At 40.8% G+C, this 13958-nt stretch overlaps 1 protein-coding gene across 3 annotated transcripts in view; it reads left to right on the forward strand.

Annotated features, from left to right (window-relative positions):
- Window positions 1-13958, forward strand: part of ILRUN (inflammation and lipid regulator with UBA-like and NBR1-like domains) — a 31834-nt gene that overhangs the window by 817 nt on the left and 17059 nt on the right. The window lies entirely within an intron of this gene.

Consider the following 13958-nt stretch of genomic DNA (forward strand, 5'->3'; position numbering starts at 1 on the left):
CTTGTTCTCCTTAAAGGCTTCGTGCTTCGTGACAGGTTCCGTCATGTTATGGTTTCGTTTCTAATTGTGTCTCTATATATTCAGCAATGCAAAAAGAGTGTCTGTTCGTTAGAGTGAAAGCCAGAGTGCAAGTTCACAGGGCAGATGTTTTCTTCTTAGCAGGCATACAGTTAATATAATCTCAGTGGCTGGATTGCATAGTGGGAATGTGGATTATTAGCTTTTACAGGTTCAGAGTTTGGGAAAACATCTTCTCTTGGGATTGTTTACTAGTTTCATCTGCCAGGCTTATAATTAAAAGTTGACAGTGTCTGAAATCTGTGGTCAGCTGTCATGGATTTATGTACAATCAGATATTGATTTGTTCTCTTTTTGAGTGTTTTACTTCACAGCTACCCTGTGAGGTTGGCTAGTCATGTCATTATTATTTTTTTCTGTTGGGGATTTCAAGCTCAGGGGCTGTGCAGTGAGTCGATGACAGAAGCAAGGCTTGGGTTTCTAGATCCAATCCCAGTTCTCTATCAGTAGGATCACACTGTAAACATTGGAGGTCAAATAATTTATGGGCGGTTGTAGACCATAGGTTGGGCCAATCACATCTGTATGGGCCACAGTTGAAAAGGCTGGAATCATACCAATCACAACTTTAATTACTACTTCCTAAAGAGTGTCGAATCCTCAGGTTTGTAAACTAAAGGTTCTAAAAAGCCATGCCTGCAGCGTGTGAGAATGTGGTGGAGAGGTGTGGTGTTGGAGCATGTTTTCAGTGGCTAGCTCTTCCTGTGTCTTTCTCATACTTTTCCCTGCTATCACTCTACTACATGCATAACTTTCCTAAATCCCTTCACCCACCAATTTTGCTTTACAAAAATGCCACTCTATTAAAAATATTATAATTGGAAATAAATGCAAAAATGTGTGTACACATATAAAGTTACTTTGAGCATGGGGTATCCAACACCTTGATAGCAAATTGAAGCTCAAACAGCTGAACAAGGGAACATGAAAAATATATTCTTGCCACATTTCAACCATACATGGAAATCCAGTTGAAATTAATGAAGTAAACATGATTAGGATTGGACTGATAAATAAGACACCAGTAACTGTTTTCTGTCTGGTGTATCATTTCTTTATTTTATTTGTCAGGTATGTATTTTACACTTTTTCCAAGGATCTCAGCTTGGTGTGCATAAGTGTCTCATTTTATCCCAAGAAAAATAAGAGGTAGGTATGGTTATGCCTAGACTAGAACCTGGTCTCTGTAGATGAGAGAAGCTAGTATCTGGAATATACAATTTCAAAATGTAGGTAGGGACTTGCATAATTGCATGCTTCATTGTGGGGGAAAAATGATTCCTACAGAAAGCAAGTAAGTCATGAAGAAGAAACCTATGATGGCACTCTCTACCTTTACATCAAGGTTAACTGTGTGAAGGGTTTTATTTTGGTGTGCAGCAACATTTTTCAGGAGCCCCCACTTGCTGTCTGATGTTGTGACCCTTGGAAAAGGGTGTGGCCCAGCTGTAGAGTGCAGGGGTGCTAAAAATAATTGGTTTATTTCATTACACTTCCAGTTAAAAGATCCCTGGTATCAATACTCATAAAGATCCTCTCTTTGAGATACTGGAGATCTGCATCTAATTAGTGTCACAGATAGTAGGTTAAATTAACTAGTCTTCTACTTAGGGCATGTAAAGCCATAATATAGGAGGAGATCAAATGCTTCTTTTTAAATTTTAAAATAACCAAAGTTCCATGTTATGTCTGAACTTTGGCTAGTTTAATATTTATGCAATGATTTGTGAGCAATTTAGGATCATCAGCCATGGTTTGACCTGTTGGAACTAACCATAATCTAAACTAACTAGAGTTCCCAGAGTTTAAACACAACATAGGAGAGTATGCAGGAAAGTATGCAAGACTGACATTTATTGTAGCTTGCGCACATAATGCTAAATTATGGTTTAGGACAGGGGTCAGCAACCTAAGGCCCATGGGCCGGAAGTGGCCTGCAGAGGTCATTTGACTGGCCCATGAGCTGCCCCCGAACTGAGTTTCTCTCACACGCGCTGCGCTAAACCAGCACAGCGCGCCACGGGAAATCGCATCTGTACATGCGCAGAGGCTGAAAATCATGGGCGCGGGCGCTCACGCTGGTGCACAATCCGGCCCATGGAGGGATCTCCGTGGGACCAATCCGGCCCAGGCAAGATAAACTCTGCTAACCCCTGGTTTAGGACATGTTGTTCTGTCCAAACTGACCTTTATTGTTACATAATCCAGCTTGCTACAACTTTCATTCTCTCCCTCCCCCCCCCCCCCCGCCCGGCCATGTTCCCATCTTTTGTCTGTTTACTAGTAGGTAAGTACAGTCATACCTCAGGATGAATACGCTTCAGGTTAAGCATTTTCGGATTGCACTCTGCGGCGACCCGGAAGTAATGGAACATGTTACTTCGGGGTTTCGCCGTATGTGCAGATGCTCAAAATGACGTAACACGCATGCACGGAAGCAGCGAAACACGACCCGCACAGTCGTGTGTTACGTTCGCTTCAGGATGCGAACGGGGCTCCGGAACGGATCCCGTTCGCATCCAGAGGTACAACTGTAGTATTTTCATGCCAACAATTGCTGAAAGCACTATCAAGAGTGGCTGTTTGGGGAGATGTTGAATGCTTCATCTGGTAATAAGTGAAGTGGCCAGACTTGGGCATAGTTCTCATAGTTATCTAGTGTTAAGTCTGAGAGCAGATTCTAATGTTGTATGAGCAGAGGGTTCCCCAACCTTTGGGAGCAGATCTTGAGGATGAATGGAGAGCTGTGAAAGGGAGGGAGAGGAAATCTAATTGAATGAAATGTGTTTTCTCTGATCACATTTGGATAGTGCTGGATACAACCTGAAGGGTGAGGTGGGGGACTGCCTACACCCAGAACTACTTATAAAACCAGATATGCAGCTGAATTATGTAGGACTTCTGTTGAACAATGTTGGTGTGTGTTGTAATAGTATCAAATAAAACAAACAAACATGTTTTTTGACTACCGCCTGCCTGTTGGTTGAGGAAAAGATTAGGTCAGAAGTGGAAAACCTTGGATAGGGGGTGGGGTGGGGGCAAATGTGGCCTTCTAGTCCTCTGTCTGACAGTTGGGGCCCATCTTAGATTATTCCCCCTACTCCTCTCCAGCACTGTTCCATACTCTCCTCAGGTTATTTTGCCTGTCTGGAATATGTTTGTGAACAATAATGACTCTTGTTTTCCTGGCTGGAGGGGTGTGGGGTGTGTGTGTTTATGTATGTATATATTTGTATATGTGTTATTGTATGTGTGTGTATAGAAACCTCTGACTTTTGTATGGCTGGAATGTAGCCTACCAGACAGCAGTAAGAGTCATAACTGTTGCTGCATAACACTTTTGCCTCTGGCTCTGTCATTCCTTGTGGCCCACTGAAGGCTCCCCAAAGGGATTGTGACCCTGGGGCTGAAAAGTTTCTCACTGCTGAGTTAGGTGCTCCTCTCACTAGTTCAGTATCTGTAGCCACTGGCATATCAGTGTCCAGATTCCCATCTCTGTCCTGATAAAGGAGAGGAAGGGGTAGTCTTGTGAGGGTTGAAGGGTATATTCTGCTCCGCTCCTAATTTGCTCCTCCCCCGCCCCATTTTGGGTTCCTACATTATCTGTGGAGTATTCTGTCCTTGCATCCCTGTTAAAACTTGTGGAGTAGAATTCCTGGCAGATGTCTTGTGTTCAGAGGCCTGTAGTAAGACTCTTGGGAGGAGGCTGAAAAAATAGGTATTGTACAGGTGCCATTCATCCTTTTCTGTTTGAGTCTGTTAATCTTGAGAATGTGTGTAGTTTACCCAAATGACCTTTTTTGAGCTTCAAATGCAATTTTCCATCTTTTTCAATCTTATTTAGGTACTGAAGAGTTCCATAGGTTTGTAGCTGAATTTTCCCAGTAATACTATTTGATGCATGAGCTGACTTGTCTTGCTGTATCATATGTATCTAGTGTTATGATGCGTTACTAGGTAAATATGGCCATGCATGGAACTAGTCATGATCTTATTCTCTAACCTGGTTAGTCAGTGGGATACATCAGTATATGCCATTTTCTGCTGCTGACAATTGTAACACTGATGCAAGAAGGATAGACACTCTGCAGGTAAACATTAAATTGGCACTCATCTAACCTGCTCTTTCTAAGTCTTTGTTCTCCCCCTTACTTTTGGCCCTCTAGTAGTGCCAGTATAGTTGAGTTGATGTACCTGTGTAACTGTGGTCCTCTTCCTGTGTTTTTAGTAGCTTGGGAGCTGCTAAAGAATGGCACCTTTCACCATTGCTCAGTAATATAAAAAAGAAAAGAAAAAGAAGAAGAAGAAGAGGAGGAGGAAGAAGAAGAAGCCAAGTTTACATGAGAGCTGCTTGCCATGGCTTCTTGCCTCACCACCATCATTCCTCCATACACTTGAAATAATGATGGAAGGGGAAAGAGCTGTAGTATAGATTCCTTCCACATGACCCTGAACTTTGGCAATTGAATAATGTTCAAAGGAGTCATGCTGCAAATTTTATTGCACCACTGTGGCTATATTACCCAGGAGAACAGATCTGATGTGACACGGAATCATGGGGTAGGCTTCTATGAGAAACCAGTGAAAGAGATCTTCTGTTGTTCTGACTTCACTTCCATTCCTGTTAGCTGCACCAGAATATCCTGTTGACGATCTACCTGCAAAACACCTTAATTACAGCCCTGTAATGTTTATAGACTCTGAACAGTACAATATATGATAGGATTGTGTTTAGATTAAAAATATTTTTAAAAAGTACTATAGTGTTTTGTCCTTTGAGTTACATAATTTCACTTGGTCTGAAAATATATGACATTGCACTTTGTAGGATAACTCCCCCCCTCTCTTTACTGTAAACTACCTGTAATTCTCGGATGAAGGGTGGTATTGAAATTTAATAAATAATAATAATAACTTGTGGTCACTAATATGTCCATAGGAACAGTATTCCGTTGCCTTGCAACAAAAATGTTATTATTTGATGTTGGATAGTACTTTACAAAGAGCCTGGTTGTTGTTGTTTTTAAATGTTACTCAGTCTGAATATTAGATATTTGGGTGTATAGTGAATATATTTTACTGCCAGTTCATCTATGAGAAGTTCTGCTGTTTATTAAATGATATGCTTAAAATGCTGAGCATGCATTCCATTCTTCTCTTCTCCACCAGGTGATACGTAATCTAGAAAGCCTGCTGACTTTGAAAACATATCTAGCACCTTAAGTTTAGATACTGTGATTAGTGAGCTGTCTTGAGCCAATTTAGCATTTAACATTTTCTAACTGCTTTAACATTATGCTTCAACTTGTCTGAACATGTTCTAGTTCTTTAATGGTGTAGAGTTGCCATCTGTCTGGTTTTAAACTGGCCTAATTGTAGGTTTCACCTCTCTTTTTCCTTGGGTGGTGATTGTTTTATTTTTAGCTCATTCTCAATGGCCAGTAAAATTTGCATTTCTTTAAATGAATTGTATACATACACACAAATGGGCTCTTCTGTTTTGAAGTTGAACAACTTCCCTGCAGTAAAGTTTACTGTAATTTAAAGATACTAGACTGCAGTGGTTTTGAAAAAGTGTATATTCTAAGCAAATACCTGCTTTTTAGAGACTGTGATAGAGTTGGGGCATGACTCTGGGATGAAACAGTTTATCCTGACACATTTCAATCTGAATTCACACCTGGTTATGGGACTGAATCACTCTTGCTCACCATGATGGATGACCTTTATCTTGAGAAGAGCAAGGAATATGGCCCTGTTATTCTTGTTTGATTTCTCGGTGGTTTTAGATGTTATTAAGCATGGCAACCTTCTGAGCCCACTTAGTGTGGTAAGTATTGGAGGCAGGGTTGGATTAAGAGAATAGCGTTGGATGATTGTCTTTCAGTCACCTGGCAATGGTGCTGTAAGGTGGCATAGGATACTATCTTGTCTCCAAGGCTGTTTAATATTTATATGAAGCCATTGGAGATTTGGAGTGAGGTGTCATTATTACAGTGATACCCAGCTCTATTTCTCTGTAACATCTGAATCTGAAAGACAGTATTTCTTCACGCAGTGCATAACTGTGGAACTTGCTCCCACAGGAGATGGTGTCCCTTCCAACTCTACAACTCTATGATTCTTTGATCTAGTTGAGATTCCTGCATTGCAGGGGATTGGACTAGATGCCCCTCAGGATCCCTTCCAACTCTGCAATTCTCAGATTCTGTGTAAGTCCTGAACTGGTGCCTAGATTCAGTAGTGTGCTGGATGAGGGACAATAAACTGAATTTGGCAAGATGGAAGCACTGTGGGTGGGTGGTTCCTGAATCTGTATAATTGATCAGTTGCCGGCTTTGGACAGGGTCATACTCCCCCTGAAAGATCAGATTCATGGTCTGGGTGTGCTTCTGGATCCATCTGCCACTTCTAAGAGCTACAGCTGATATGACAACTGTGTCTATTTCTGGACCAGGATAGCCTGACCACTGTCATCCATGTGCTGGTAACTCCCAGGCTAGATTACTGCACTGTGCTCTATGTAGGGCTTCCCTTGAGGTTGGTCTGCAAGCTACAGCTGATCCAAAATGTGACTGCTCAACTGCTGGGGCAGCATATCGCCAACATGTTGTCTCTCTGTTGAAAGAATCAGACTGGCTGCCAGTTAGCTACCAGGCTATGTTTATCAGGCTGGTTTGTAAAGTCCTATACAGCTAGGGATCATGATACCTGAAAGAGCATATCACTTGCTATATATCCAATAAATCACTGTACTTTGAAAGTCAGGGCTTCCTGCAGATACCATCTGATCAGGATGTCTGTTCCATATAATGTAGTAATTGTGCTGTTCATGTGGTGGTACCTATCCTTTGGAATTCTCCCCTTGAATGTGCTGTCTTTATTTTTTATTTTTTTGGCACCTACTAAAGACCTTCCTCTTTCATCAAGCCTTTTAAACAGACATCTTTCCCAGTCTGCATCTGTACTGAGATTGTTTTAAATATGTTTCTATTGGTTTATCACTTACTACTTGCAGCCCTGTGCTCCTGTGGTAAGAAAGGCAGAACATAAAGTAAATAAATATACTTTTGAAGGGTATTGGGTAAGAGGGATTGGTAAAAATATGAAGCACTTCTGCTGGCCCTGAGCAGCTATTGAATACAACATATTGATTGTTTGACATATATAGTATTGATTAGATCCAGGCTACTAGCTAAACCTATTTCTCACTGAAATCACTGTGACAAGTTAGTGGAGACTTGAGTCCTGTTGATTCAGTGGGGCATAAGTGCAACTAACTTAGTCTGGATCCAAGCCAATGAACCTAATGTCTAGGCTTGTTGTTGTTGATCCTTTCATTTCACTTTCACTATAGTTTCTGCTCTGGACCCACCATAAGTGCTTTGCCTGGCTAGAATGTCCTTTAAAAAATAGGGGCATTTTTGCCATTCAGGTATTTTATTGCTTTTTCACATAAAATAAACATAATTTGAAATATAAGCAACAACAATAGCAGCTAGTCTCTTGCTTGCTTGGATAGAGGAGAATAAGGGAGGTAGCATGGAAAAACATGGCTTTTGGGTGGCTGGCTGGCTAGAATGTTGTACAAAACGTTTATTCTGCCTGTTTGTCCTTCTGACTTGCTCCTTTGCTAGGGGGTAAGTATCCTGTCTTTAACTGAGGTAGTGGTGGGGGGAAACCACCACAGATACTGTAAACATGAAGCTGGTTGTTTTCCCTTTCCTGGACAAAAAACCAGCATCCTCATTCAAAGATGCAAATTCTCCGCTTGCACCCACATTGGGGGATGTTGTCATCAGCCAAACCTGCCAGGTGAAAGGGGAAGAGAGACAGGGTATGTGTTTTTAAAAAGTGCCAAACTTTTATCAGATCATCCTAGAAGAGGGAAGGTGGGGGGCAAAGCTAAGTCAGATTCCTCTAGACAGGTCAACGCAGAGAGAGAAGAGTTGCGGGTGGGATCACAGTCGGTTCCAGATTAAAATTGTAACCCCACAAAAATATTTCCTTAAAAATGTTTGGTGCTGGTAGCGTGGAATTGACATCTCCCACTCCACTTAATATCTCCAGTCCAGCATGTGGAGAGGCACAGATTCCCTATTCCAGATCTAGACATTATGAACCTGGTTGGGTCTGTAAATTTCAAGGTGGGTGATACACTGAAGCAGTTATTTGTTAAAATAGTGAAGAGATTTTTGCAGGATTTCAGAATTTGCGCAGCAGTGAAGCTAAAGTGTAGTCTTGGTGCTTTGAAGTGCTATACAGGTTGACTCAGGTCCTGACCTTGCACCATTTTCAGTTTTTTCTCTGCTAATGTGAGAACTAGAAATTGATCTCTTCTGGAATAAAAACTAGGGTTCTTGGAAAACTAGATACATCATGCTACAGTGCTTATACATGAAAAATGCACCCATATCTGTTGCAAGCATTTTCTGTGCAGATATTCAAACAACAAAATTCAAATACATTTTATTTCTAAATATTATTCCTAGATTCCTAACAGGCAGGAGTAAAAAACATTGATATGTTGTAAGCACTAGCATATTTTTTTGCTCCGCAATCCAGATTTGGTGTCTAGAGAAAAGGGGCAGATGATCAGCGAGAGAGTGCACCCAGTGTTCTCTGTGTCCATGCTCCCCTGCATCCAGGAGGCATCTGTTGCAATGATGGCATTGCATTTTATGCAATACCACAGTGGTAGTATCGGTTTCCTCCCACCCACCACCCAGCCTTTCCAAGCTTGGAAACACTGATATATCACAGGTAGCTGTATCCTGCTTTTTTTAGTTGAGGGGGATAACGGCAAACATAATATGTTTTGTCCCCCAGACAGAAAGAAGGTGAGCAGTGTTGGTGGCTGAATATGGGGTATTTAATAGGGCTTCTGAGGTTTTTTTTCCAGTTTAGTATTTTCAATTATTTTGTATAATGCCTCTCTCTGACACTCTTCTGAAGAGCTAACTAGCTTCATTTAAAAGGAGTATCAACAGAGGCTTTTTCTACAGACCATGTGGTGAATCATAGTTAGTGTTGTAGAAATAAACCTAACTTCTGTAATCTAACTAAATTATAAGAAAAGACGCTAGAGTAACTAACCTAGGCTGAAGAGGGCAGGTAAGGAGAAGAAGCTTGAGGCAGCTAAACATACTAATCAAAGGACTGTTTCTGGTCCCTTGGACAAGACTAGGATGCCCAATAAATCGGTTATTTGAAATGAATATGTGTACGTAGAATTTGTAAAGAGATGTTTTCAGAAAGATTTTTTGCATGGATACAAATAAACTTGGGAGGGCGTGCGTGCAGGCAGGGGTTAGGTGACAGAATTCCCAGATGCTTTAAATAGCCCTGAAGCACAAAAGCTCATTTTATAGTATATCAGTTTCATTTCTGCTACAAACTCTGATAGGCAGCCCTGTGGAAATTTTGCTCTTCAAAGTTCATGCTTGACTGTGAACATACCTTTTGTACTGCTACTGCTGGTGGGAGGTGAAAGATTATCTTGCCATTCCCAAGGGTTTCATTGAAAAGGTTTGAAAGTGTATCTAGTCACAGAATAATAGAAACAGAGAATTGTAGAGTTGGAAGGGACCCCGAGGGTCATCTAGTCAGTTTCCTGAAATAGGGTGCAGTTCCAAAGTGGATGTTTACACTGATTGTCTTTGCTTAAAATCAAATGAACTAAGAAAAAATGCTGTTTGAATTGTTACTGGTTCTTTAATCATACGACTTTGAAGGTATTCACCATTATTGTCGTCTCTCTCAGGTTTCTGTACAGACTCTGTGGGCGTATCCTAGAATAGCTCTGTGGCAATGAGCACTTGTTCAGTTGAACTTCAGTCAGACATTTGCTTTGTCATCCTGACTCTGCTGGTGTTTCTCCCCCACCCTTGCTCTTTTCTAATATTTCCAATTTTAAAAATTAACTCTAGACTTCATCAACCTCTTCTTATTGAAAAAGTCAAAGACTGAAACTAACTAGTGCGCTCATTTTGTTTCTGATATAGCAATGTATAGACAAATATGCTTAAAATACATTAAGAGAATGAGATAGCAAGTCTGCTTTTCAGTTTGCATTGCCTTCAGTTAGATTTTAACTGGAACAGACATTGAAACCATTCCAAGTGGCAAAGCTGGGTGATGAAATATGACACATGGAGGGGAGGAGAATTGGCAATGAGCCCTGATGCACAAATAGCCCTTTCCCCTTTGAAGCATATTTACAAGATGGAAAATAAAAACATTGCCAGCTGTGGGGTTTTCTGTTTTTTGTTGTTGAGAGAAATATTTTGAGAAATGTTCCACAATATGTATTGTGTGGCTGTCATCCCTATATCAACATGGAATAATTTTGTTAGCATTTATGCACTTTACATGTACAGCATGGGGCATCTGAAAGCATCTGCATTTTTAATAGGCTGCAGGAAGGTGGTGGGGGGTTGGCTGGTGGGGGGCACTGTGCAGCATGAATTACTTTCTTCTTTTTCACCTCTTGTGAGTTCCATCTCTGGTCAGAACAGAAGGGAAGATATTTCAGTGAAACAAATTAGCATATTTACTGACTGATTTGAACAGGAGTTTCTTGACATATCCCCATTACGAGTTACATAAAGCTCATTTTGTATAGAAGCAGCTAGCAGCTGGTGACATAAAGCATTTGTTTCCACTTAGTGGTTAATGTGACATGCACCTATCCCATACCATTTGACTGAGTTGGCAGTTTTAAATATAGCTCTGTCTTCCTGGTTTACAAAAGTTGTAGTGCAGGATTAGTCAAAGCCTAGATCTCTGATTGCCCAAGCACCTGAAATATGATGATGTAACTTACAGCTTGGAAATATTTTTTCCCAATAATGTATGACGACATTATTGATTGTGTGCAATATACATGCTCTCTGTGAGCTGAATGGAACGTGTGTGTATGAGCTTTTAGGATATTTGTCCAGTGGGAAATTTCTGCAACCCATGCCTATCATGTTTATAAAGCATGCATAGAAATCCATTGCTCACTAGCCCCTGTTTTCACATAAAGGTAAAGGTAAAGGGACCACTGACCATTAGGTCCAGTCGTGGACGACTCTGGGGTTGCGGTGCTCATCTCGCTTTACTGGCCAAGGGAGTTGGTGTACAGCTTCTGGGTGATGTGGCCAGCATGACTAAGTTTTTTTCTGGCGAAGCAGAGCAGCGCACGGCGTTCGTGCTTTCGAACTGCTAGGTTGGCAGGAGCAGGGACCAAGCAACCAGAGCTCACCCCGTTGCGGGGATTCGAACCGCTGACCTTCTGATCTGCAAGCCCTAGGCTCTGTGGTTTAACCCACAGCGCCACCCGCGTCCTTTTGTTTTCGCATAGCTGCCAATAGTAATGACAACAGAGCCACCACCTTCTCCTCCTCCTTGTGTGCTTCCTTCACATAACAGTCTGCATTCTAGGAAATCGTATTATCTGAAAATATCAGGGTAGTACTGGCATGGTCCTTCTGCCTTTTATCCGTTCTTTAAACTTTTGTTCAGCAAACAAATAATTCACTGTGTTCAGTCCAGTCCACCCTGTGTACAGTGCCCATATGGAATAATGTCCATAAGGTATAGCAGAGCACTGTGTATTTGTCTCCAAGTGGTCATTCAGCATGCTAGGCTGATACAGCAAAGGGAGGTCTGTGTGTGCCCTTAAATCCCCATCCAGCTGTCCCTCTTCAGCTTGGTCAAGAAACCAGCTTTCATGTTATTTGTTTGGCAGCTGAATGAGGAGATTGGAGATCACACAGGCTGACTGTTCCATGTAACAGCATGGTATAATGTCTGTATACATGCTTACACTGCAGAGGTGTGGCAAACTGGGTGTCTGCATAATTGCTACTGCTGGATTTGATTACGTGTATGGTTTGTTACAGTTTTCTGTTTTGTTTTGTTTAAACATATTTTTTATTAAAGATTTATTGGTTTACAAAAGTATGTTACATTTTCTACATATCAGTTTCATTTGTTGAAACATTAGTGTTACATTTGGAAGAAAAGGGGGAAAGAGGGGGGCATGGTGAGTGGGGTTGGGGTCAGGTGGCAATGCTTCTGTTCTGCTCAATGTATGTGTGGGGTTTTGTGTCAGCGTCATCTGTGCAGGTTCTCTTTACTATTCACTCGTGTTCATTTGGTGGTGAGAGAGGTTGGGGTTGGCCTAGGGTGTGGCTGTTTGTTTGTGATTGGCTGCGGTGAACTTTGTTTTCATCTGTGAATGGGGTGGGTGTTTTTGTATCAGGTTAGCCATATTGATTTGTATGCTGCTGGCAGATTCTTGGCGTTGTTGTGTTGGGCTGTGTATGTGATATAGGGGAACCATACTGGGGTGAAGGCATCTTTTTCTATTTGTTGCCGTGTCAGTTTCAGTTTATTGGTTAGTTTTTTAAATAAGGCTGTTTCCCATACTGTTTGATACCATTGATCGATGCTTACTCCTGACAGATCTCTCCAGTGTCTAGCTATGATGTTTCTGGCTGCTGAGAGTAGGTGGGTTATGAGCTCTTTATGATGTGACTAGGCATTATTATCTTGGCAGATGTTTAGTAGGGCCAGTTCTGGGGTGACTTCTAATAATTGCTTAGTTATTTTGCATATTTATTGTATGATTGTTGTCCAGAATAGTTGGATTTTTGGGCATTCCCAACACATGTGGAGGTATGTGCCTGTGGATGTGCATCCTCTCCAGCATTTTGGTGAATTTCCTTGGGCATATTAGCGCTAGTCTTGGTGTTAGGTACTATCAGTAAATGAGTTTCTATGGTTTGTTACAGTTTTCAGTTTTGTACTTAAACATTGCTAATTCTAATGTCAAAAACAAGCCAATTCTAATATGATTTGTATTCAGTTTTTTCTTCAATATACTATATCTTAGTTTATTCCACAAGTCATGATAAGTATGTAATGTCTACTGCTTTTTTAGCATAATTTTTGCTGACAGCAATTATTTGATGAGAAGCTTTTTGCTTTTTGTCAGAGTGCGAATGTAAATTGTGAAACCCTGTCTTCAAAAAACCCCAGTTTTATCTTAGATTTCTAAATTTATTATGGGATAAACTTTTCTGGCCTGAAGTCCACTTCATCAGATACATGAAGTGTAATCCTCAGATGCGTGAAATATAATCCTCAGTTGGCAGGTATACATATATACAGATGACTGGAAAGGAAAAAATGTTGAAGTTGAATGGCAATGAAATACAAAAAGTACAAATATCACACTGTACTTTTTGCATTCCTTTGTCAGTTAGCTCCAACTATATCTGCCAACTGAGCATTATACTTTGTGTATCTATTGAATACATTTCATGTATTTTATGGACTTAAGCCCACAAAAGTTTACACCATAATAAATGTGTTACTTTAAAGTTTCATAGTCTTATTTTGCTGCAACAAACTAACAAAGCTATCACTTAGTAAATTACTTCTCCCTTCAGTTTGTGTTTAAACTTTTAGAGACTCAAATGTCTTTGTCCAAAACATTCATTAATGTCTCTTTATCCATTTTGTGCCAGCACACTGCTCACTTTGTACCCACAAGACTCACAAGTCCCTTTCACAGGAGCTTTTCACATTTGTGCTATATGTGCAGAGAAGTAACAGTAGTATTATGTTGGCTGGCCCTACCTTTGACATTCTGATGATGGACAACGGGGTGCTTATGCATATATGCAGCTTTTTGCAGATACCCCATCTCCATGGTGGACATTGGGGATAGGACCTATAGGCACAATCCCATTCATCCTCCAAATGTATAGTCTGCACAAGAACACTATCTTTGAGAAGAGCTTTAGTCACAAATCTGAAAAAGTAATGCTCTCATGTTTTAAATGGGATACATTGTTATTTCATTAAGGGGTTATCCCTATTGCAGT

Source organism: Podarcis tiliguerta, assembly GCF_965153285.1.
Source record: "Podarcis tiliguerta genome assembly, chromosome: 6".
Lineage (NCBI taxonomy): Eukaryota > Metazoa > Chordata > Lepidosauria > Squamata > Lacertidae > Podarcis > Podarcis tiliguerta.